The following is a 26630-nucleotide window of genomic DNA, read 5'->3' on the forward strand; positions in this document are numbered from 1 at the left end:
AATAGTCACAGCTAGCAACAAGAAAAGGCAATTTCCCATTAGAAAGAAAACACCTGAAGCTGGTGATCAGCAAAGAGATCTCAGGAGTTGGGCAAGTGAGCTCCAGCATGTGTACTAAGAGGCAAAATGGAGGAGTTTAACTGGTATGTGACCTTCCTCTACATTTACTTGACTGGTAAGGGAAGAAGAATGCCTCAAGTGAGCATGCACACAGCTTTAGTAAACATACTGTGCATGCAGCCCTTCCCAAGTGCTGGCCAGCTACTGCACATGCGGACAGCCCACCCCAAGGGAAGAATCAGGGGAGAAGAAGTGCAGACCTGGGAAGCACGCTGATATTGTTTGGCTGTGTCCCCATCCAAATCTCATCTTGAATTGCAGCTCCCGTAATTCCCACATGTTATGGGAGGGACCCGGTGGAAGATAACTGAATCATGTGGGTGGTTTCACCACACTGTATTCATGGTAATGAATAAGTTTAATGAGATCTGATGGTTTTATAAGGTGTTTTCCATTTCACTTGGCTCTCATTCTCTCTTGCCTGCCACCATGTAAGACCTGCCTTTCGCCATGATTATGAGGTCTCCCCAGCCATGTGCAACTGTGAGTCCGTTAAACCTCTTTTTCTTTATAAATTACCCAGTCTCGGGTATGTCTGTATCAGCAGCATGACAATGGACTAATACACATACCAACGTATAAAACCCCAAGTCACAGGTCAAACAGTGCACTTGAATCTCTCAAGTTGCTTGCTTGGCCCTCTTCTAAGTGCACTTTACTTCACTTTACTTCATTTCATTCCTACTCTAAAACTTTTTAATAAACTTTCACTCCTGCTCGAAAACTTGCCTCTGTCTTTTACTCTCCCTTGTGCCCACTCCATTGAATTCTTTCCTCTGAGAAGGCAAGAACTGAAGTTGCTAAGAGAACCTGAACAGAACAGAATTGAGACCTGTTCTGATTTGCTGTTGCCAATAGTAGCATTCATATGTTCCAGGGATTAGGACGTGGGTATCTTTGTGGGTCTTTATTCAGCCTGCCACAGGAACCAAGTCATAGGGAAGCTTGGTTGGGCCACACCACACTCAGGGGCCTCTTCTCTGCCTTGGACAATGGCTGTGCCAAAGGGGAGACAAAATGTACTTCTCTTTAAAGGGCTGCCCTGTAAGTTTTTTTCTCCCGGTGAACTCTTTCTCCTAACCGTTGTCATTTGTCAAAGGCGGCAGGCAATCAAAGTCCTGGCTACATTCATCCTGCCCTCCCGCTCTTCCTCCAGGATGCACGCCCATGAAGGCTACTGCTGCCAGCACTGGGCCCCCCTCACAGCCTGACATATGAAGGCTATGAGGATGTACAGTTGTTTCATCTGGCTCTGCTCCAGGCTGTCAGCCCATCCATTCCTAGGAAGCAGGTCAGAGCTCTCTCTAAAGCTTCAAAAACATTGCCCCCACCGTTGGATGGTCCGGCAGTCACTTGAGCCTGTGTAGGTATCCAAACCCCAGGAAAGTTTGTCTCACACAGGCCTAAGCTGGGCTTCACAGAGGAAGGGCATTATGATGGTGAAAACAAAATGAAACCACAGGGTCCTGCTTGGTGGGGCTTTGTTCTGCCAAATCCTTCAGGCTACCCAGCTCTGCCCGAGCCTCCTCCTCGCTGTGCCAGAATATTCTTGAGTGACTTTGCAAGAGCAGGACAGCTGGCTTCCAGGGAGTGTGAGAAATGGCTTCAGAGAAGCATCCTCTCTAGAGGGAGGGGAAGAAAGGAAAGGAGAAAATTCTCACACCGGGAAGATGGGAGGTAGTTCTTGTCAGGATCAGGATGAAATTGAGTGTTGCTTTGTCTGTTATTCATGAGTGACTATTTGGGCTAAAGTATTAATTTTTAATAACAGGAAGGATGAACATGTTATAACTGCCTCTAAATAAAATCGAGTTGGGAAAGAATAACTACAGATGCTGGGAAATGGCTTTTAAAAAATGCATTTTCTACAAATAAATGTAAGTCTGTATATATTATCTCAATGCCCTCATGTGTGCAGAAATGAACATACTTTACTAATTCAGGCTAATTGGGTGAGAGGCCTAGGTGAAACATCTGAATTCCTATTTTAATCAAGAAATACAGTTTTATTATTTTCGAGAGCTTTGAGTAATGGGGCTAAGAAGATGTTACCTAGGAGACATATTTATGGATTTATTCTTTAGGTAGAAAAGGCTCCAATTTAGAATGCAGCAATTGGAGGGCAACGGTGGCAAGTTGAATGTGTGTTCTGAGTGCAGGTGGGGATGTGTTGGAGGGTTTTGATTCATAGAAAACATTAACTTGCTTTGTATTAATCATCCTGGACATCAGTGCTGTGGTTTTAGGCACCAGACGCAGTACTGGCCCGACACGCACGCACGTGTGTGTGCGCATGCACTCACTCCATAGCATGTAATTCTGTACCAACCATGGCATATCATCTGGTCAACCACTGAACCCATGAGGAGCTTAAGGGGCAGAGAGGTGAGGTGACTTCCCCAGCAGCAGCCCACGAGAGAGTGAAAGAACTAGAATTGGGATGTCCATTTCCCCCTCCCAGGCCGATGCTCTTTCCTCTTTTATTACTGCCTATGAGGCATCCACAGCCACGTTAGGTAAGGTGAGAAAAAAAGGGGGTGAGAGAAGAGAACAGAAGAGGCACAGATTTGGGGAAAGCAATGAATCATCTGACTACGATGTCTAATTGGATTTGGAGCATGATGCCGTTTGTGCTGGTGCTCCCCTGCTGGGAAGCCTGCCCTGGGTCTCTGGAGCCCATACAGCAGAACAGCAGCAGTTACCATTTACTCTGTGTTTGTTCTGTGCCAGACGCTCTTCTAAGCACTTGACATGGATTAACTCACTTAATCCTCAGAACAGGCCCTTGAAGTAGGTCCTGTTACTAAGCCCATTACATCTGTGAAGAAACTGAGGCAAGGAAAGATTAAGTATCTCATCCAAGGTCATAAGTGACAGAGCCAGGACTCAAATCCAAGCCGTCTACCTTCAGAGCCCTCTCCTGCCTGGCACTACTCTGCCCTAACCATTTTGCTCTACACTAGACGTCCCAATAAATGGCACAAAATATTAGCCCTTCAGCCACTGGCTGTCCAGGCAAGGCCAGGAATGGCTGGAACCACTTAGTTGCAAACAACTTCATTTGTTTGTCCTGCCGTGTCTTACATTGTCTTATTATTTTCTCTGTGTGCCATGGTGTGAAAAATGTTGGAAAGTGCTGCTCTATTCTGTAATGTAGTCACGATGGATGATTCAGTCAGTTTTGTGCTGTCTGACTAGGTCAGGATGAATTAGCCACAGGTTTAGCCCTGCCAGCTGATGATTTGGCCTCCCAGACGCCGCTCACTCCTCTGGGAGGCATCTCATAAATACAAGGGAGAGAGGGCAGGAGTGTGTCTGGATCTGTGTCAACCCCTCACCTGCCAGAATGGCTGTGGCACATGTGCCCTCCTGGAACAAGTCGGCACCCTCATCTGCATCTATGGACAGGGACTTCCAATCCAGGGAGAAAGCATCAGGGTCCGGAGTTGTAGAGCAGCCTTGATTTCTCTATCTCTGGGAGGCAGTTCCTTTTTTAAACAATGTTGACTTCTCCCCCTGGCATACAGGGGTGCCTGCATTTTGTATTGGCATTGCAACGATGTGTTCTTTTGGAGAACTACCTGTTCTGGAGATGTCAGGGTTAGAGGAGTCAGCAATTATGAGCTTATGAGATAATGACACGTGTGTTTAGAGTGATGGCAAATTATACCATAGAAAAAATTTTGAAGATTCAGAGTGAACTATTTTCCCATATAAACTTACTGCCTCAGGAAAACTGTGGTTAAAATTATAAATTACCAGGAAACTTCAAGTTTCCCCTAGAGAGTCAAAATAGAAATATAAAAAGAGGCATTGTTGAAATAATCCTAAATTGGAAACAGTGATTATTCAATTAAAAATAAGTGTAGTTACACTTTCTATTTATATGGTATCATCTGGCAGTTTTTAGCTGCAAGACTCAAAGAGAAATCTAGTAATCCTAGACTTCAATATCCTCTTCTCCAAGATGAATTTTGCTGTCCTACTCAACAGCTAACCTTTTTCCTATACATCTCCAAAGAAGTAGCTTCCTCTCCTCTCCTGTAAATCTGCTTTAGCTTTTTGTGGCCTTTATGACCAGAAAGCTCCTTCTAATGTCTATCCTGAATCTTCTTGCTATGGTTTAAACCCATAAGCTGTTGCCTTGTTCTAGGGAAAAACAACCACAGTGAATCCTTCACCCTCTTAAGGAATATAATAGGTCAACCCCTGACCCCCTGTTCTTCCTACATAGCTCCATTTTGGGAGAGGTTTGTCTCTGGGCCCTCTCCAAATCTACGTCATAGTGGAGTTCCAGAGGCTGCACCTAAATGCAATGTGGTTGTGAACAAGGCGGTCTCTGTGGGTTCCACCAGTCTCCCGGATTCCCTCTGTAGAGACAAGGCTTGGCTAGACTTCTGGGAGGAAAAATTTGTGGTTTCCTCGTTTACTACCCAGGAAGTGCAGGGACTGCAGGAAGGAGTAGAAGAGGCACCACTCGGAAAGAATGAGATTGTTCTGGACACCACTGCATGCTGGCCTGGGATCTTGGGCATCTTGGTTAAGCCTTCTTAACCTCCTCCTTGATGTAAGGGAAGATGGTACCTGCTGCACACAACCTCATAGGATGTTCTTAAGATCAAAAGAGATGTGAATGTCATTGAAAAGCTCACTCTTCCCTCAGCTCAGCCCAGCAGGTTAAACTGATTCGCCCTTGGCCCAGAGCCCGGTGGCTGAGTCCGGCTGGGTGAGACAAAGTGGTTAAGTCTAGGAGGCAATGGTCTGGTCGTTGGGCTACACCCTACTGAGTTAAAGGTTGCTGACCACTTTACAATTTTGTGATGTCTCCCCTTTATTTCCTGTATCCATAGACTCAGTGTGTGTGACAAATCTTACGCATAGAAGGAAAAAGACAATCACCTACTGGGTTAATGTAATTTACTCCACAAGACCCGAAAATACCCATTACAGTGAATCCTTTGGATCAAAGCCTAGCAAATAGAAGACTGCCATCAAAATACAAATATTTTACCTGCAATGGGTAATCCTTTGACGGCTGTCTCTACATTGCCACCCATAAGTGAGTTAACTTCCTAGCAAATAGCCAGGCCCTTGGGGGATGGTACATGTTGTTTTTAAAAAATGCCGGACCAACAGGCAGTTCGGAGTGGAAGAAAGGACATTCAACTTTGGCCCCAGATTTGCCATTTGTGAATTATGTGACTCCAGATACCTTGGTTAACCCCTTCACTTTCTCTTCTGAAAAAAAGAATTTAAGGATGCACAATATACCCCACGAGGTGGTTCTGGATGAAATAGCAGCGTGTGGATGTTCAATGCGCTTATAAACAAGGAAGGGAAATGCACAGTGTTGGTCATTGTCACGGCTATGGGTTTCCTAGGACCCAGAGCCAGTGGAAAGAAGTGTAAATCATAAACTAGTTATTTTGCTGAGGACATGGCTATGTCTGTGCATGGCGTGTGTGGAGGGAGGTGGTCTATGAAGGGTGTCAGACACCAAGATCAACAAAACTGTAATAACCGCTTGCATGCTGGAGCCTCTGCTGGCTCTGTGCTAATGCCTGTCTCCGTTACCTTGAGCTTTCACGACAACCCCAACAGTACTAGTGATGTTATTAGTATATTCGTTTCTTTGAGAAAAGGTGCTCAGAGAGGGCAAGTAACGGTCCAAGGTCACACAGCTAGGGAGGGCTGAAGCTATGACTCAGGCTGGGTGACTCTGGGACTCAGGTCCTTTGCATTCACTTCCCTATAGGTCTCCTTCCAGGTTCCATACTCCACAACCATCATCAGGGAAGCCCTGGTTTAAACAGGAGTCAAGTGGTTCCTGGTGCTGCTCCAACTCAGTTAACAGACAGCAATCAAACGGGTTCCCTGGCTCTTCACTGGGAGGCTTGGGAGATCCCAAATGAGAAGTGACCATCCCGTATTTGATGTTACCCCAAAGTGCCTGTTCCTCATTTAAGGCATTAGTGGTTGTAACAGAAATAGTAATATTTCAACAACAGTGGTGATTAGTTACAGAAGGAGCCAAGTGGCAGTTCATTTCCATGTAAAAAAACCCTCCCTCCAGGCCCTTCCAGGCACCCTGGCCTGTGGTAACATGTTAATTCAGACGAGATTGGGTGCATTCAGGGTGATGTGGTCGTAGACAGTGCCATGTTCATTCGATGTATATTCCCTTCCCGGCACCAGCCGGCATGGGTGAGCTTGTATGACACAAGCCCTTTGAAACTCAAAGAGCTTTTCATCAGCCTGCAAGAGAGAAGACAGTAGAAGAAAAGTAACAGGAACGAGAGCAAGTGGGGGTGGTAGGATTCCCTCTTTCTACACAAGGGGATGGTACTGGCCCCCTCCTTTCACTGGAGAAGGGGATGTGGCTGGAAGGAGACAAACAAGCATCCTGGAAGTCCGCACTGCCTTTTAAACTCTGGAGTCTCAGCCCAGACTTGATTTGATGTCTCATGCTCATTTAACTTTCAGCCACTGGGCGTGTGTGACTTGGAAAGAAGAATGAGGGGTGATTTGTTTCAATCACATAATCCTTCATCCACAGGAAATGGAGGGACCACTGGTTTCCTCTTGAGGCCTCCTAGACCAGAAGGCCAACTTTGTAGGTGTCCAGTTTCACACCCCGGGCGTCTACCATACGGGGACCAACGGGGCAGACGGAAAGGAAAACATCCCAAGACCCAGCTGGGGTCACCTCCTGCTCCGTGGGAGGGTTGGGGACCAGCCAGGGCACAGGCTGGGCCAGGGGAGGGAGGGCTGTTCCCGTGTGGCAGGAACTGAGAACAAATGTGGGTGAAGTGGACGTTGTTTAATTTAGCAAAGGTAATGTCATAATTGTCTCTTCAGCAACCACAAGGTACAAACTCTGGGAAGGAAGGCAGTGTGCATGCCCATGTTTAAAGATCCATATATACCCATGAGTATTAACAATGCAAAAAGCTCTCTCTCTCTCTCTTTTTTTTTTTGCTACAATGCTAAGATTCTTGGCCTACAAATCACTGTTCATGTTAAAAAACTTTTCTGAAGCTACCCAGTTAAATACAAGATAAAAACAGAAACAAAAACAACCAGGCTGGGCATGGTGGCTCACACGTGTAATCCCAGCACTTTGGGAGACTGAGACGGGCAGATCACTTGAGCCCAGAAGTTCGAGACCAGCCTTGTCTCTACAAAAATACAAAAAATTAGACAGGCATGGTGGTGCACACCTGTAGTCCCAGCTACTTGGGAGGCTGAGGCTGGAAAATTGCTTGAGTCCAGGAGGTGGAGGTTGCAGTGAGCCAAGATCGTGCCACTGCAGGCTAGTGTAGGTTACAGAGTAACACTCAACCATAGTCTGCCTTTATTTTCCCAACTTCTAAGCCCCCTTTCTCTTCTCCTAAGTCTTGGATCATGCCCAGGACATAGTTGCTGTACATTTGCCCCTGTGGAGAAAGATCTTAGTCAACCAACAGTCCTTATTGATGTAATAGACACTACCATGTCTATTGCAGGTCAAAGCAGAGGAGTGCCTGTGTTAAAACGAGGCAGTCGTGTCCCCAAAGTGAAAAGAGAAAAAGTACAAATGGTAAATGCTGAGTTGAGGAAGGCACCGTTTTAACCAGAAGCCTGAGATGATCTGAGCTGCTTTCTCTCACCCAGGGTGCTTTCTCTGTGCCATTCTTAGTGACTTCCCACATTTAACCTCATTTAATGTTTTTTCTTAAAAAAAAAAAAAAAAGAAAGAAAGAAACGCTTCATGAATTTGTATGTCATCCTCATGCAGGGGCCATGCTAATCTCTGTACCGTTCAATTTTTTAGTATATGTGCTGCTGAAGGAAGCACTCATTGTTTATGTTCTTATATTTTACATCACAAATTCCTACAGTTATTGGGTATTTACCATGTGCCAAGTACTGTGCTAAGCAGATTACTTACATTTTCTCTTTACTTCGTGATAGGCTGGAATTCCTCTCCTGTTTTTCAGATGAGGAATAGAGGCTCAGAGGCATTGACTGATGGCTTGAAATCACAGGACTCATGGTTAGGCTCGTGCTTAAGGCTCCATGGCGCCTTGACTCCAAATCCTAGGCACTTTTTATTGCACAAATATGGCTCTGATAGCAAGCCTGTGAAATAGGTCTCATTCATCCTGCAAGTCAATGGGAAACCTAGGATAAAAGAGAAAATTGATTGCTCAGTTTTCTCATTAGGAAATGGCAAAGTCTACTGGAACTTGGGTCTTTTGACTATAAGTTCAGTGATCTTCTTCCTGGTGGTGGCAAATCCGATTAGTTCAGCCTTCTTGCCTTTCTGTCATTACCCAAGCCCTTAACCCAGGTGCTTGGACCTTCTTAGTCCTTGGGCTAAGGAAGCTAAGTCTCATGATCCCCCAAGACAACTATCATCAACACTTTCCCGTGCATTTCAACCACAGTTGTCCTTATCTGGTTTCACTACATTATTGATCCCTCAGGCTCCCTCTTGGGTTCTTTTCCTTGGAAGTCCCACCTTTCTAGAGGTCTTTCTCATCTCTTTGGCTCATTACTCTTCTTGAAAACTCCAAGCTGACTGTTTCTCCCTTCAGTTCTCTGCCCTGGGTCACACATGAGAGTCCATGCTCCATTCCAGATGTGGTCTCCCTAGAATCTGAAAATTCCCAGCTGCCCCTTGAAGGACCCATGCGTCTCTGGTAGGTGGATAACCCAAGGGGTGTTCTCCTCTGCACATTCTCTTGGCCCATCCTCACTCCTGTTGCTCCCACCTTGGGTTCCCCATCCTCCTGGAAAAGGTTTGAGGCATGATAGAGTTAATGCAATCCAACTCTTGCCTGTGAGGGAGAGCTTGGCACTACTTACAAACCTCCTTCTCGCCAGGGGGGCCCTGTTCTCTATCATCTCCTGCTCCTTCTCGCCAATAAAATGACCCATTTAAACCATCTTTTTCTTATTAACAAGCTTCCTACTAAATGGCTTCAGCTGTGCTTGTTGATTTATAGGGCTTAGAAAGCACTGCTGAGCCTTGGCTCTCCCTGTGGGTCCCAGGTCCTGAGTGAATCATGTGCTCTGGTGAGACTGTAAGAGGGCAGAAGCCCCTCTCTAAGGGGCGGCTCCAGAGAGGGTTTCTTTTTTTTCTTTTCAATATTTTAATTACAGAAATGGCCAAACACAAAATTAGAGAAAGCTATACAATGAAACCTCTTGAACCATCACTTTGCCAGTCTTGTTTCATCTGCTTCTCTCTGCTTCCAAACCACTTCACTAGCTAGATTATTTTAAATTAAGCCCAAAATATACTCTTTTACCCATGACTATTTTAATGTATTTTCTAGGAGAGAAAGACTAGCTGGTCTTTTAACATAACCACAACAACATTGTCACATCTAAAAGTATTAGCAATAATTCTTTCCTTTTTTATTTTTTACTTATTTTTTAATTTATTTTTTTTATAGAGATGGAGCTTCACCATGTTGGCCAGGCTGGTCTTAAACTCCTGACCTCAAGTGATCCACCCATGTTGGCCTCCCAAAGTGCTGGGATTACAGGCGTGAGTCACCATGCCTGGCCAACAATAATTCTCCAACATTATCTAATACCTACTCAATATTCTTAATTGTCCCATAAATATCTTTTTATATTTGATTAATTTAAATCAATCCAGTCAGTGTTCCCAACTGCATTTGACTAATATGACTCTTATGTGTTTCTTTTTGTAATCCATAATAGTTTCCTCTTTCTCTCTTTTATTTCCCAGGGGTAACTTGATGTAGACAAGTTCCTCAAAATTCTGTGCACTGTGCCATCACTGACAAAGAAATACTGAAAGCACCCTTATCAGCAGAGCCCTTCCTTGTACTATGGATTCAGTGTTTCCCTTGGGGATGGCCCTAACCCTCAGATGTCCCTCAGAACGCCTTTGGAAGGCTAAATCATCTTGCTTCAATGCCAGTTGCAATAATGGGATCCTAAGTGCTGAGCAGTTGCTAATCTACTCACTCCAATAATGACTCACATTTGTTAATAAGCATTTGCCACAAGATAATAGGATTATTATTTTTTTTTTACTCTCCGTATTGTATAAATGAGGAAATGGAGGGATAGAGGAACCTGTTTTACTTATCCCAATCGGTGGATCTGGGCTTTGAAATGGAATTGTCTGATGGACACACCCACTTGCTCAATCACTGAGAGACCCTGTCTCTGCATACAAGGTCTCATTTCACGCCAGGAGCTTCCAGGCCCCTCTCAAGCAGGACCAGCAGGGAAGGAGAAATCTTGATTAGTAGGATGTGTCTGTAGTTCTGAGGAAAGGTGAGAGCAACAGAGAGCTGGGGATCTCCTGCAGATTCCCTTTGTCCACGCTGGACTGGTGCCCATCTCTATGCATTGCCTGAGGCGGGCAGTGAACAGCCTTTCTACCCTCTCTTTCGCAAGTCTCCATGAACCATTATTACCACATGCTTTCAGGCCCACACAGATATCACATGCAGATGCCCTCAGATCCATACCACGCACTCTACCCAGCCACTTGGCTGACAGGACAGCCCCCATATGGCTCATTCCTACAAATGCATGCTTGCAACACACACACCTTCCTATACTGAGTAAACACAGATCATGGAGGCCATGGGGGAGGACAGAGGAGCTGGTATTTTCCCAGTGGCATCCAGAAGGAAAGGTTACCTGACTTCAGATAGAAACGTTATCTGTTTGTCTGTCTGCCTATCCATCCATCCATCCATCCATCCATCCATCCATCCATCTTTCATAGGTCTTCTTAAGTCCTGGAAAAGACAAAGGCTTTTGAGCTCCTGGTAGACCCTGGGAGTCTGGATGGGGCTGGAGGGGTTATGAACAAGGCCAGGGAGGAGACAATGGAGTCGGGTGGGAGCCTGCTGGTTAAATAGGGCTAAATCTAATTCCTCCCATCTGAAGGAGGGGAGCTCTTATCTATGGTTCTAAGTGATAGAAAAACCCCAACTGCTAGCAAGATAATCCAATTTCCTTTCTCCCTTGTGCTGAAGGGAACAGCCCTGGCCCTCCTGCTCCAACTTCACGCTGGGTCTCAGTCTGGCTAGAACTCTTTCTGCCTACAGCAGAATTCATATCAAAGCCTCAGCCCCCCAGGGTTCATTAGGAGGCATTTATTTCTGCATATTCTTGGAGGGCAGGAGGGAGGATAACTTGATTCGCAATGTAAATTGCTTGGCTGTAATTTCAACTCTCCTTCCTTTCTCACAGGGAGATTTTGCTGGTTATTAAAAATATATGATTGCCTCCAAAATAGCAGACAGGCGCTCTGCTGCACAGGGCCAGGTGCTGCTATTTGAAGGCTACTGAATGATATGGAATGGATGCCCGGGCAAACACAAACAGAGTCAGTCCCCTGATCCTGTGCCAGTGTATAGACTCCAGATTGCAGGGATGCTGACCAGGGTCTGAGGCCAGCTGGGGGGACTCGGCCTACGCAGTCTGCAGCTCAGGTTTGCCTTCTGCTGCTGTGGGACACTCAGCAAGGGTTTCTGAACTCTCAGCTTCCTGCTCTGTAAAGATGGGGGTGAATAAAGAGCTGAACACAGAGCAGCTGGTACACAGTAGGTGGGCAATCGGCTGGGCAGGCCAGGCTCTCCCCCTCCACAGCCCTACTGCCTGGCTCAAAGACACCCTTCCTCATCCCTCTGCCTTCCCCAGTCTGGGCTACTGAGACCCGATCCATCACGAAAGTATTGCCTAGGTCTTCTGGTCATGGTGGACATCTGACTTGGTCTTTTCTTCTCTGTATTACTGTGGGAACTCAGCACCCCCAGGAACTATCTAGGCCTTTGCCTTTCACCATCCTGTAGACATTGGTCAGTGCATAAGGGGAAGGGAGTGGGCAGGACCTATGGGATGTGAACATTGGGCAAAGCCAACATTTTAGGCCAGACAGGAAGAAAACTTCCTCCATGAGTCTGAGATGCTAACCTGGGATTCTCCTGGAAGGCTGGATGGCGGCCCCTGCAGGCTTAGGCCAGCTGGAGCCCCAGGATGCTCCAGCTCCAAGCTGCAGGGATAAAACTATGATGCCCTCTTCATATAATAAACACATAATCACGGAGGAGCACAGACTGCTGTGTACAACTGTGTAAACCAAAAAGGATCAGAGAGGTCTCAATCCATTTAGAAAATTTATTTTGCCAAGGTTAAGGACACACCATGACACAGCCTCAGGAGGTCCTGACAACATGTGCCCAAAATAGCCAGGGTAGTTTGTTTTAATACATTGTAGGAAGATAGAATACATTACTCAATACATGTAAGGTGGGGGCTTCCAGGTCAAAGTAGATTTGAACATATTCTGATTGGCAGTTGGTTGAAAGAGTTATTATCAGTGGAAAAGAATATCTGGATTATGATAAGGGGTTATGGAGTCCTAGGTTTTATGCAGATGAAGCCTCCAAGTAGCAGGCTTTAGAGAGAAAAGTAAATATTCTTATCAAATTTAAGATCTGTATTGATGTGAATGCTGCAGAAGCATGAGGCATGTCCAACCCCTACTTCCGGTCATGGCCTGAATCAGTCCTTCTGGTTAGATTTTAGAGTGCCCTAGCTGAGGAGGAACTTCATTCCAGTGGTTGTGGGGGTGGGGGGGGCCTTCAAATTTTATTTTTGGTTTACAACTGTTAGAAGGAAGCCATATATTTTGAAGTTTTAAAATTACCTTTTAATTCAGATTTTAAAAGTGTAAAAAAAATGTTTGGCTGTTCTTCAAAATGTCAAACGTAGAGTTACCATATGAGCCAGCAATTCCACTCCTCCATCTGTAACCAAGATAAATGAAAACACAAGGTCCCAGAAAAACTTGTACACAATCATAGCAGCATTACTCATAATAGCCAGAAAGGGAAAACAACACAAATATCTATCAAAGGATAAATAGAAAAATAAAATGTGGTATAGCCACATGGTAGAATATTATTCAGCCATGAAAAGGAATGAAATACAAATCCATGCTGCAACATAGGTGAACTTTGAAAATGATGTTAAGTGAAAGAAGCCAACCACAGAAACCCATACAATATAATCATATGATTCCATTTATAAGAAATATCCAGAACAGGCAAAACTATCGGGACAAAAAGTAGATTAGTAGTTGCTGAGAGTCAGGGGTCAGGGACCTGGGGAGACTAAGGAGTCACTGCTGATGGATACGTGGTTCTTTTTTAGGTGATGAAAATTTCTTTTTCTAAAATCGAAAAAGAAATGATGATTGTTTTCAAGATGGGTGTACAACTCTGTGAATATACTAAAAGCCACTGAATTATATACTTTTACATGGTACATTTTATGGTATGTGAATTATATCTCAAAACAAAACACAAAACACGCACGGAAAGGAGAGAGGTGGACAATATCAGAAACCCATGCTGAACACTCATAACATTCAGTGACTCAAATACATGCCCTTCCTCCAGCCTGCTCAGGCTGGGGACTTGTTTCATTGGTGGGTTCCCCAGTCCTGCCCACCAGAGCCAGAGGACACTCACTGACCTGAGAGGGAGTGGGTTTAGGGCAGACAGAGGGGAGAGTGATGAGGTGTAGTTGAGGGGAAATTTATACATCGCATTGCCATCCGAGAGATGGTGCAGTCTGAAAAATATAATGATAACATTCACAAAAGGTTTAAACAAATCCCTGGCTGACAGAGGCAGTCCTCACCTTTGAGGCTGATGTCATGAGCTTGTCAAATGAAATAAATGATATCTTATGCAACAGGAGATCTAAAGAAACAGTTAGACATGAATTCCAATTTTTAACAAATTTATTCATCACCAACTCCTGTAGCTGTGTTTCAGGCATGCATACAAGTGTGCACACACACGCACATGTTTTGAAAAAACCAGGAGCCTTCTTCACAGGAGATATCTGGTGCCAGTCTCCCTTCAGGGGTCTGGGAAGAGAGATCCTTACATTTCTCCAATGTCCCTCCTCCACATCCACCTAATACTTTAGATCTTCCACTTTTTGCAGTTCTGGAACCTTCCATGCCTCTGTGCATGCTGACCCTGGAATGCTTTTCTCCTAATTCTCTGCCCAGTGACTTGTCTTTATAGAGCCATCCCTGACTTTCCTTTCTCCAGAGGCAGTTGGGTTCTGCCTCCTACTCTCGGCTGTGGTACAGTTTGAGGCTGTCCCCTGTGCCTAGGGAACAGGCACAGGCCCTACTGGACTGTGAGTCCTCAGGGCCAGGGACCGTGGCTTGCTGATGGGAATTGTAGCATAATGCAGGGAATATAGTAGGTGCTCAAGCGATAATGGGAAGGAAAAAAGAAAAAGAAGATAGAGGGACAGAAGGAAAAGGGAGATCATTTTTTATTTTTATTTATTTATTTTTGAGATGGAGTTTTGATTTTTTGCCCAGGCTGCAGTGAAGTGGCACAATCTCGGCTCACTGCAACCTCCAACCCTGGTTCAAGCGATCCTCCTGCCTCAGCCTCCTGAGTAGTTGGGATTGCAGGCACCTGCCACCACACCTGGCTAATTTTTGTATTTATGGTAGAGACAGGGTTTCACCACGTTGGTCAGGCCAGTCTCGAACTCCTGACCTCAGGTGATCCGCCTGCCTTGGCCTCCCAAAGTGCTAAGATTACAGGAATGAGCCACCACGCGTGGCCTCATTTTTTATATTTAAACAAAATTTTGGCCAGGCACAGTGGCTCATGCCTGTAATCCCAGCACTTTGGAAGGCCGAGGAGGGTGGATCACTTGAGGCCAGGAGTTTGAGACCAGCCTGTCCAACATAGTGAAACGCTGTCTCTACTAAAAATACAAAAATTAGCTGGGCTTAGGGGTGGGCACCTGTAATCCCAGCTGCTGGGGAGGCTGAGGCAGCAGAATCGTTTGAGCCCAGAGGCAGAAGCTGCAGTGAGCCAAGATTGCGCCACTGCTCTCCAGCCTGGGCGACAAAACAACCACAACAACAACATAATACAATTTTTATACAATAACATTTAAAAAGAGATCAAAGGACTTTGTTACATGAGGTCTCCGAGTTGTAAACTTTTTGTTGGTATATAGTTTCATTCATTAATAATGTGGAAAAGGAGAAACTCAGGCATATTTTACATCTTAATGAAATTCAAATAGACTTGAGGATTTTGAAAATTGTTATTTTCCCTCAAATTCTTTATTGTGATAAAATGCACCTAAATAAAATTTACCATTTCACTACTTTCAAGTGGACGGTTCAGTGGTATTAAATATATTCATAATGTGGGGTAACCATCAAAAAATGTCTACTTTTCATAGTCAATATTCATTTCTCCCCTGTAGAAAAATCATTTCCCTTTCCCCAGAATGACCTTGGTCCTTACTACTTCTGGAAAAATGGGGTTTGACTGATCTAAGGGCAGAATATGGAACTCCTTTTCTCTTTGTTCAAGTGGAGAATGCACACGCAGGATCATTCCCTTTCAGATCAGAAGGAGCTTAACTTCTTTTCCTTGGTCCAAACCCATCCCCCTCAGGCCTCCCTGTGTACAAATCCATCAAGTTTGTGGACTTCAAAGGGCATTTCACATGAATGCTGGAGATACAGGGGTTTGGCAGGTGGGAATGGCCCCTCTTTATTAGTTAGCATTTACCAAACTTTTGTAATCATTAACTAGCTACCCTGATGGACAAAGTCCCATAGGAACTGATGAGAACAGTCTGAACACAGAATGATAGAAATGGACCTTCTGACTTGGTTGCCCTATTCCTGTCCCCAAACAGCTCCCTTTAAGAGGCACTTTTCAGAGCTAAGGGCTGTATGGTGCAGAGGAAAAAAACATTGCACTGATTCTTATGCTAACTTTACTCTGTCATTAGCCAGCTGTACGACTGTGGATACTTCCTTACCTGTTTCCCCAGGGGTAGTACAGGTGGCTTCAATCAGAGAGAGCAAATAGGTAGCATATGGGCTACCACTGATGACCTCTTGCTACCGCGGCAGGCATTGCTGACCAATCATTGTCCTTTGCTGAGCTTGTACAGAGCTCCAAACTCTCAAGCACCTACAACTGATCAGATGTCTTTGCAAGCTGCTGCTAATTTACCATGCCTGGACTAGACGGTCTCTTCACTATCCCTTCTAGGGCTAACGTTCAACAATGTTAAGTATTACAGCTATTCATTTTGTTGTGGCAACTACCACCAACAGACTTCATAAAACTGGGCTCTTCTGCTCCAAGGATCTCAGAGTATTTCTCTCCTTAAAATACTTGTAAGAAACAGGAAAATAAACCTTGCATTCCAGTGTCCCAGATGTCGAGGCTGCCTGGAACAAAGGGGATGGCCTAGATACTCTGAAACAAGTTCCAAGCAGGGCCAAAAGCAAAAGCCAGCACTGTGACCACATCCCACTTCTTCCCTCAGGAGTAAGGGGCGAGAGCCAGCCCTTCTATCCAAAGGGGAATTCCCCTAGGAATTAATGTGAGTTTGACACTAAAATAAGAGGTTCTTCTCATACCCTGCTGGTGGGAATGTAAAATGGCACCACTGTTTTGGAAAACCATCTAGCAGTTCCTTAAAACGTTAACCATGTGTATACATATGATCCAGCAGTTCCACTCTAGGTATATACCCAGGAGAAATAAATCCTGTATCCACACGAAAACCTGTACATGAATGTTCATAGTGGGCAAAAGTAGAACAACCCACATGTCCATCAGCTGATGAATGGATAAATAAAAATGACATATCCTACAATGGAATGTTATTCAGCCATAAAAAGGAATGAAGTACTTGCTGAAAGATGCTACGACATGGATGACCCTTGAAAACATTCTGCTAAATGATAGAGGCCAGACACAAACGACGACAAATTATAGGATTTCATTTACACGAAATGTCTAGAATAGGCAAATCTATAAAGACAAAAAGTAGATTCATGGTGGCCTATAAATGAATAGGATAGAGATTCGAAGGGCTATGGTTAAGGGCTATGATGTTTCCTTTTGGAATGATGGCTGTATTCTGAGATTGGATGTAGTGGTATGTGCCTATAGTCCCAGCTACTCAGGAGGCTGAAGCAGGAAGATCGCTTGAGCCGGGGAGTTCAAAACGAGCTGGACAAGAAAGGGAGAACCTGAGGCTGGGTGCGGCGGCTTATGCCTGTAATCCCAGCACTCTGGGGGGCTGAGGTGGGTGGATCACCTGAGGTCAGGAGTTGGAGACCAGCCTGGCCAACATGGGGAAACCTCGTCTCTACTAAAATACAAAAATCAGCTGAGCATGGTGGCGCAGGTCTGTAATCCTAGCTACTTGAAAGGCTGAGGCAGAGGAGTCACATGAACCCACCTCCAACTTGGAGGTTGCAGTGAGCTGAGATTTTGCCACTGCACTCCAGCCTGGGCAACAAGAGTGAAAAAAAAAATAGGGAGACTCTCTCTCTAAAAAAAACTGAGAGAAGGAAAATGTTCTAAAATGGGTGATTGTGGTGCTGGTTGCATAACTCAATCTGTATGCTAAAAGCCATTGAATTGTACACTTTAAGTGAGTGACTTGTGTGGTATGTGAATTATATCTTAAGAAGGCTGTTTTTGAAAAGCTGTTATGTTTTTAAATTTTTTAAAATAAAATGAATAGACTCCAGTTTTTGGGAAATCTTAATGTGGCAAGTTAAAGATAGTTTTGTGTCTATATGTGTGTGTATCTGTGTGTGTGCCCCAGTAGTGATAATAGAATAGCATCTCACAAAGTGTTCTATGATTTGGTAATTAACAGGACTAAACACTGATCTGATTGTTTAAGGTCTGACAGATGTGACCCCCAATATCTTTACCCCTACGCATACCACATCCTGTAGCCACTAATGTCTGCATTCTCCCTGTTACATGTCATAAGAAGTGGCTTGCAATAATCTCAAAGGAGAAGCTCAGCCCAGGTCAATTCTGTTTCTTGGCCTGGATGATGAGAAGGAGCTCCTGAAACTGAGTAGCTGCTGGCCTTGAAAGCTCATCTGAAAGGGTTTTCTGTTCTGGTGACTTCCACAGACACCTGAATGAGGCTTTTTTATTCCCCCTGAGATGGAGTCTTGCTCTGTCGCCCAGGCTGGAGTGCAGTGGCACGATCCTGGCTCACTGCAACCTCTGCCTCATGAGTTCAAGCATTCCCCTGCCTCAGCCTTCCAAGTAGCTGGGATTATAGGTGTCCACCACCACACCCAGCTAATTTTTGTATTTTTAGTAGAGATGGAGTTTCACCATCTTGGCCAGGCTGGTCTTGAATTCCTGACCTCGTGATCCACCTGCCACGGCCCCCCGAAGTGCTGGGATTACAGGTGTGAGCCACCTGAATGAGGCCTTTTGCAAGAATTCTTCTTTCAGTTCTCACACACAGCCAATTCCTCCTTGCCTGTAGGTCTCCTAGGGCAGAATTTGTTCTTTCACTAGTCTCTGACCACTGAGGTCTATCCTCTATCTTTTCCCCTTAGCAGCAGGGCTACCTCTTCAATACACAAAGGGTTTCCTCTGCCTCTCTGCACCCCTTTCTGTAGGCCCCTTGCCCTGCTTCGAGCAGTTCAATGCAAGCTATCTTCAGTGGTTCCAGGGCGTTTGGGCCTTTTCAAAGGGAGGCTTCCATGTTGCCTTTTATCCCTTGTTTCTTAGGGAGGACATGATGACTCCTGGGTTACATACGCAGGGAGACTACCTTGGTAAATCCAACATGGTTTTCTTGCTGATGAAAAGGGAAAGTATCTGTTTAATCTACAGTGAGGTAGCCTAGCACACGGTCATGCCTGTCTCTTCCTTACAAGCCTTCTATCCCTCTCCTTTGTGTATAGGATAAAGTCAGAACATATGTGACTCTTTACAAGCTTCCCTACCTAACTTATTAGGTCACATCCTGACACTTCCCCTAACACCATCTATTCTGTTGTCCTGTGGAATCATGCGCCCTGTTGTCATCCTGTCTCTTCCATATCTCTGAACCTTCACAGATGGGGATCCCCCTGTCTGCAATGCCCTGCTCCCATCCACCCTGTGTTTCCTTATCTGGCAAAATTCAACTCATTTTTTTTTTTTTTGGGAGGGAGTGCCTCTGGAAAGCCTTGCCTGGTCTCTGAGGCAGGTTAATTGTGCTCATAACTCTATATGTATTTCACTGCTTGACATATTCTTTGCGATTCTTTGTAGTTGTAGTTTGAATGTCCCCTCCAAAACTCATGTTGAAATTTAATCTGAAGCGTGGCAGTATTGAGGGGTGGGGCCTTTAAGGGGTAATTGGATCATAAGGGGTTCATCCATGAATGGGTTCATCCATTCATGGATTAATAGATTAATGGGTTATCATGAGAGGGAACCAGTGGCTTTATAAAACGAGGAAGAGAACTGAGCTAGCACACTCAGCCTGCTTGCTGTGTAATACCTGTGCCACTTCTATGCTCTGCAGAGTCCTTACTAGCAAGAAGGTCCTCACCAGATGCAGCTGCTCAACCTTGGACTTCTCAGCCTCCGTAACTGTAAGAATATATTCCCTATCTTTATAAATTACCCAGTTTCAGGTATTCTGTTATAAGCAACAGAAAACGGACTAAGGAATTTGTTGGCTTGCCCATCTCCTTCACTCCACTGTGAGTACCTCAAGGGCAGAGGTGATGTCATGGCTATTTATGAATTCCCAGGGCCTAGCAACATGTCTGACACATAGTGGGCCCCTAAAACATAAGTCAAATACTCAGTGGCCCTGAATTTGTGATAGTAAAACATTATCTTAGTAAGATATAGTATATATCTTACTATATAGATATATCTTATTATATATATCTTTATTATATCTTAATATATATATATCTTATGTGTATATATGCATACATACATGTATATATATCTTATTAAAGAAAAAATGTATGTATATTTTCTTTTGGAATGGAGGAGAGGCAACTAAGTTTGTTTATAAACAGAACCTTCAAGAATTTTGTTTCATTCCAGTGACAGGTTTTTCTTCAAAAATTTAATTGTTGTGTGGATTATGGGTACACCACCCACCTAATTAGGGAAGTCTCTTCCCTAATCCCTGAGGTAGAAGTCCCATCTCAGCATCACCCTCTTCATTGTTAAGGAAGAGTATTGAGTTTTCAGTTTGTAGAAGGCAGAGAAAAGAATGAAAGGAACAGTTTCTCTGGGTCTAATTCTGGCCAATGAGGAGAAAGTGGTGGGAGAAGTGATAGAAATCTTGTGAGAAAATCACCACATGGCATCAGTTCACCACTCCAGATTGCAGTGTTAGTCTGGGGCTATGTTGTTCACTGGTCCTGGTGGCTCATCCCAACATACGTATAGTTTTTACTAACAAATTATGTGTATACTGCTATAGCAATTGTACACAATTAAAATCATGCAAGCCTTTTATATACATATATATATGCATCTACATATGCATATACAGTCGACCCTTGGTATACGTGGGGATTGGTTCCAGCACCCCCACCCCACCCCTCGTATATCCAAATCCATGCATACTCAAGCCCCCAGTTGGTCCTGAAGAACCTGTGCATATGAAAACCTTGCTATAGATAGGTTTTGCGACCCGTGAATACTGTATTTTCCATCTGGTTGAAAAAAAATCCATGTGTAAATAGACCCTTCAAGTTCAAACCTGTTATTCAAGGGTCAACTGTATAATATATAATCTTTGCATAATTTTGCATGTCCATATTTAACAAAAATTGTGCTTATTAATATGTCTATATTATAATGTTATATAAATATAATATGTATATATAGTCTATTTTTTTCTTAGCAGCTTAAAGGATCTTACTCTGTGCTACTACTTCCTTCCTACTCTGTCCACTAATTTGGAGATGATCATCTAATTTAGCACAAATTCCAGGAAGCAGAGCTCATTCTCCCATGTTTAAGAATAAGAAAAATGGCTAGGCATGGTGGCTTACACCTGTAATCCCAGCAATTTGGGAGGTTGAGGAAGGTGGATCACTTGAGGTCAGGTGTCCAAGACAAGCCTGGCCAACATGGTGAAATGCTGTCTTGACTAAAAATACAAAAAATAGCCTGGTGTATTAGTGCATGCCTGTAATTCTAGCTACTTGGGAAGCTGAGGCAGAAGACTCTGTTGAACTTGGGAGGTGGAGGTTGCAGTGAGCCAAGACTGCACCACTGCACTCCAGCCTGGGTGACAGGGCCAGACTCCATCTCAAAAGAAAACAAAAAAAAAGAGAGAAAACTAAGACTTAGAGAGTTAAAGGAATAGCCTCAAGTCCCACAGCTAGTGGATGACAGTCATGCTTATTCCCCCAGCCCCAGCTGCAGGAGAGGGTGCTCGGGGTGCAGAGAGGAGCCTATAAGAAATCTGAAGGGCAGCCAGAAGTTGTACAGAGCCCAAAATGTCCTGTAAATCATTTAGGAACAAATAGATACTGACTCTCATCCCCTTTTGCAAATATTAGAACATGTAAGAATAAGCATTTTAGTGAAGCATCTCAGCTTCATACCATTCCTGGGCCTGAAATCTTATATGCAGTGAGCTGCAGGTTGATAGCAAACCAGCCTTCTGTGTATACACAGAATAAGTGATGGATTTCTTTAATCTGCTGAGGGAGCACCACTGACAAGACACCACAAGGGCACAGCTGTGTTTACCCCAGGGTCACCTAGCATTATTTATAATAAATGCTTTCTCTTTTGCACTGTGAATATGAAGTATGTTACCACAGGACCAGATGCTGTTAATGGATCTACATGGCTATGAGCACACCAGCCGGTCTGGGGTTTTATAGCATCCATCATGGGACACCAGGATCCTTATTAAAGAAGGGAGCCTTTACAGCGTTTTCCAGAGCACCATATTTTCTGGACCCAACCCGCAGGGAAAGTAGCACTTCAGTGAATGATATTGCTTTGTAGGCCTTGACATGGGGTCTGGGGCTATGAATGCGAGGAAAGAATCATCAGGTGGTATTTATGATGTGCTGTCCCATGTTGATGTGGTGCTAGGGGCCATACGAGCACACTTAGAACGTCTCATCCCCTTTCCCCCAGGAGCTTCCAGTTGGAAAGAGAATACTGAGGCACAAGTAAAAATTATGACGAAGTTCACCATGTACAACGTGGAGCGAAAATGTAATTAACTTTGATTTACAGTGTGTAGTATATACTTTGATCAACTCAACCATTCTGGGCCACCAGAAGTTTTTTTCATTTCCAGCCTTGTTTAATATCTTATCAATCTGTCTCAGGCTCCTTTTCCTATTTAGGAAGCAGAGTTTACCAAATACAATCTTATCTTTCTTTGAGGACCAAGAATTTTTGTGCTGTCAGGGTGATATCTGTGAATGCGAACTCTCTTCCTAGGGGTGTGCTCTGCGTGCTCTGTGGCAGACTGGGGGTGAGATGGGCCGGCTTTGATGTCAAAACCTGGCTCTGCCACTTCACTAGCTGGGTGGCCTGGGACAAAGCACTCCGCCAGTCTAAGCTTCTGAGCCTTAGTGTCTTCATCTGTAGAGTGGAACTAATTAGAGTTACTTTGCTAGGCCTGAAGGAGGCTAGGACTAGAGACGATGAGTGTAAAGTCTTTCAAACAGTATCAGTTATGTAGGAAGCACTAAATTACTGATAGCTCTTCTTATGTCATAGTAAGACAAGATGGAATGGATACTGATCTCAGGACATCCCCTTAGAAATACAGATTGCTTGTAGGGAATATCCTAGTGCCTGCCCAGATCCTCTCCTCAGCGCCAACCCATCTATCCCCCGCAGCAGTAGGTGGAAATATCAGAGGTGGATGGCTCACAGTATCTTATTGCCTGGGCATTGCTCTGAGACACCAGGAACCGCCTCACCCAAGGCTATCTTCTCTCTCAAACCAGGTGATGTGGATACAAAGCTTCAGCCCCTTTGCCTCAGTCTGGGGCTATTTTGAAGGGCTATGCCTGTTCCAGAGTTGCCCGTAGGATTGCCTAAGACCTCAGATGCAGTTGCATTGCAGGCCAGTGTCTCAGTTGGATCTAGCTTTTTATGCCAGAGAGAGCTCCCTCATAAACCTGTGGCCCCCTATTCTGTCAGGATCTGTTTTAAGAGAACCCAATCTAAGATCTTGCCTAAAAGTAAACTGTTGATTTAAGTTTCTCTTGAGATTTGAATATTTCTCTGAAAAGTGATATGCAGAAAATGTGAAGTGATCGGTTTTCTGATTATTTAGGCTTCAGCTAATTGCATTGAATTTCTATTGTTGTGACAAATTATCATAAATTTAGTGGCTTAAAACAGCATAAATTTCTTATAATTCTCTAGTTCATAAATCTAAAATAGTACTCACTGGACTAAAATCAAGATTTCGGCAGGGCTGTGCTCCGTTTTGAAGGCTGTAGGGGGAATTCTGTATCCTGGCCCTTTCCAGGTTTTTGAGGCTGTCTGCATTCCTTGGCTGATGGCCTCCTTCTTCCATCTTCAAAGCCAAGAACAGCAGGCCCAGTTCTCCATCAACATGACTCTGACTTTCTCTTCTGCCTCCCTCTTATACTTGTAAACCGAAAATAAAATTCAAAGGCCCTGCCTGCAACCATGTGAATGGACTCCCTCTTTGGCCAGGGCACCCTAAAAATCTAACCTGAAAGACTAGTTCAGGCCATGAAGGGAACTAGGGGTTGGACATGCCTCATTAGACCCCTCTGGCATGAACACCAACAAAGACCCTAAGTCTGATAAGAAACTTATACTTTTCTCTCTAAAGCCTGCTACTTGGAGGCTTCACCTGCATGATAAAACCTGGGTCCCTACAATCCCTACAGTAACCCAGACATTCTTTTCTACTTATAACAACTTTTTCAACAAATTACCAATCAGAATATGTTTAAATCTACCTGTGACCTGGAAGTCCTCCCCATCTTTGTGTTGTCCCGCCCTTCCAGATCGAGCTACTGTAGATCTCGCATGTATTGATTGATGTCTTATGGCCCCCTAAAATGTATAAAAGCAAGCTGTACTCCGATCACCTTGGGCACACGTCTTCAGGACCTCCTGAAGCTGTGTCACGGGTGCATCCTTAACCTTGGCAAAATAAACTTTCTAAATTGATGGAGACCTGACGCAGGTACTTTTTGGTTTACACACTTGCAGGACCCCATAATAATATTGAGCCCACCTAGATAATCCAGGATATGTTCCCTATTCTCAGGTCAGCTAATCAGTCACCTAAATTCCATCTCAACTTTAATTCCCCCTTGCCATGTATGGGAAGGTTCTTGGGATTAGGATGTGGGCATCTTTGGTGGGTGGTGTGGGAGGTGTTCTGCCTACCACAGTAATCAAAGTTTTGCTATTTAACTGATAAGACAAATGGGAACCAGACCAAAGTAAGCAAAGATGGACTTACTTGGATAATTACAACATGTATATATTTTGTCATGTGGGATATTTCAGGATTGTGAACATCTGGAGAGCACAGCATGGTGGGGGCGGGGGTGCTCTGGGAGGAAGTGGGAGGCAGCGTAGGCAAAACTGAAAGTGACAAGAGCTTAACCAAAGTTATGTTACTGCAAAAAGTAGAAGAGCTGTGCTGTAAGTGAATCAACAAGGAGGGGTTTAAGCAGGGTCACAGCTAGAGCGTCTTCAGGCTGGGTCAGCTACTCTGACTCATCAAGTGTTGGGGACTGTAAAAGGTTATGGAAGGGTGATCTCATGTGTCTGACATTAAATTGATTACCAAATGGCAGGCCACATAAAAATGGACAACTTTTGTTAAAGGTCTGTCTGGGCTCAGATGCAACTGCAGGTTTTTAGCAACTGGAAGGCATTTAGGTTAAGCTCAGGGTAGTTGCAAGAATGGAAGTTGCTGACTTCGTATCAAAAAAGCTGCCTATTCTGATTTGTCTCTTCAGGGCCCCAAATGCTCTAGCCCTAAACCAGCAAAGGCTTAAGGCTCCACATTGCAGAACGGAGAGGTGGCTTGAGGTGCATGTGTGTGTGTGTGTCTCTGTTTAGGCAGGGTTCTTTTCCTCAAAGAAACATTTTGCTCATGTTTACAATTCACTGAATAAAAGTTTAAAAGTCTAGGAACACACAATTCAAAGGACTTGATGACCTCATCAATTTCTCCTGTCTTAGTAGAGTTGAGTGGCTGGGGCTTCCAGGCAAGTTACTGTGAATATGTGTAAGGAAATTTAAGGTATGTTTTAGATAAACATACCAGAGCTTATGTATCCCACATGAGTCTCTCCTTCAAAGCAATCTCCCTGGAAGATGAATTACTTATTCCAAAGATGCTGTTAAAAACACTCTGGATCGTTTCGTTTTCAACACTGAAGTGAGTGGAATATCTTGATGAGGACAAATATTTATCCTTTAAAGGTGGATTTGATTTTTAACAGCTAAAATTCATTTAGATCAAAGTCTGGGGAATAAGGTGCATGATCAAGTTAAGTAATATCATTTTAGATTAAAAGATGAAGATGGTAAAATTGAGACTGGTTTTCCCATGAGGATTGTGTATGGTTCTGAAGGCCAAAGAGCCGGAACAATGGCAGTATTGATGGAGTAAGCTGGCGTTTTTCAAAGAGATTTCTTTAAAGGACAACACATTTGAAAGTGACAATTTTTGGAATCTATTTTTTTAAGTCGATTACCTCAGAGAGGCATGGCAGAATAGTGATTAGAAGCACAGACTCTTGAGTCAGTCCTGGAATCTAAGCTTGGCATCACCATATATAATATTAACTGTGTGACTCCAAGCAAGTTGCTTCACTTGTGTGAGCTTCATTTTGTTTATCTAAAAGGAAAGATTATAATATTAACTATTGGCTGGGCATGGTGGCTTATGCCTGTAATCCCAGCACTTTGGGAGACCAAGGCAGGCAGATCACCTGAGGTCAGGAGTTCAAGACCAGCCTGGCCAACATGGTGAAACCCCGTCTCTACTAAAAAACACCAAAAAATTAGCCAGGCATGGTGGCACATGCCTGTAGTCCCAGCTACTAGGGAGGCTGAGGCATGAAAATCGCTTGAACCTGAGAGGCGGAGGTTGCAGTGACCCAAGATTGTGCCACTGCACTCCAGCCTGGGTGACAGAGCGAAACTCTGTCTCAAAAAAAAAACAACAACCCAATAATAATAATATTAACTACTTCACAGGTGGCTATGAGGAATAAATCAGGTCATACATATAAAAAGCATGAGGATATGTACACAAAGCCCCTAGACTGCTACCTGATATGTAATAAGCCCTGATAAATTGTGGCTATTGTGTTTCTTCACTATCACATTGTGTTTCTTTACTACTCACAAACACATGCCTATTCACACCTAGATGGGAGTAAATCTATAATGTTGATTATATTTGTGATGTATATGACAATACTAGTAACTATCATTTATTATACAGTTGTCGTGAGTCAAATCTTTTCAAGCCTCATGATAGCCCCCCCCCTACAGGTAGGTACTGTTGGACCCGTTCTTACAGATGAGGAAGTTGAGGCTTACCGAGGTTAAGTAACCTGCCTAAAGGCATTCAGCTGCCAAGCTGTGGAGTCAGGATTTGATCTCAGG

General features: G+C 44.1%; 1 non-coding gene across 1 annotated transcript; it reads right to left on the reverse strand.

The window, feature by feature from the left end:
- Positions 1–7852: 7852 nt before the first annotated feature.
- LOC116552111 lies at positions 7853–7957 on the reverse strand. The gene has a single exon (XR_004269228.1). It is a non-coding gene; the product is annotated as a U6 spliceosomal RNA (small nuclear RNA).
- Positions 7958–26630: the final 18673 nt, after the last annotated feature.

Source organism: Sapajus apella, unplaced genomic scaffold, assembly GCF_009761245.1.
Source record: "Sapajus apella isolate SASKATOON/1434 unplaced genomic scaffold, GSC_monkey_1.0 scaffold10, whole genome shotgun sequence".
Classification (NCBI taxonomy): domain Eukaryota; kingdom Metazoa; phylum Chordata; class Mammalia; order Primates; family Cebidae; genus Sapajus; species Sapajus apella.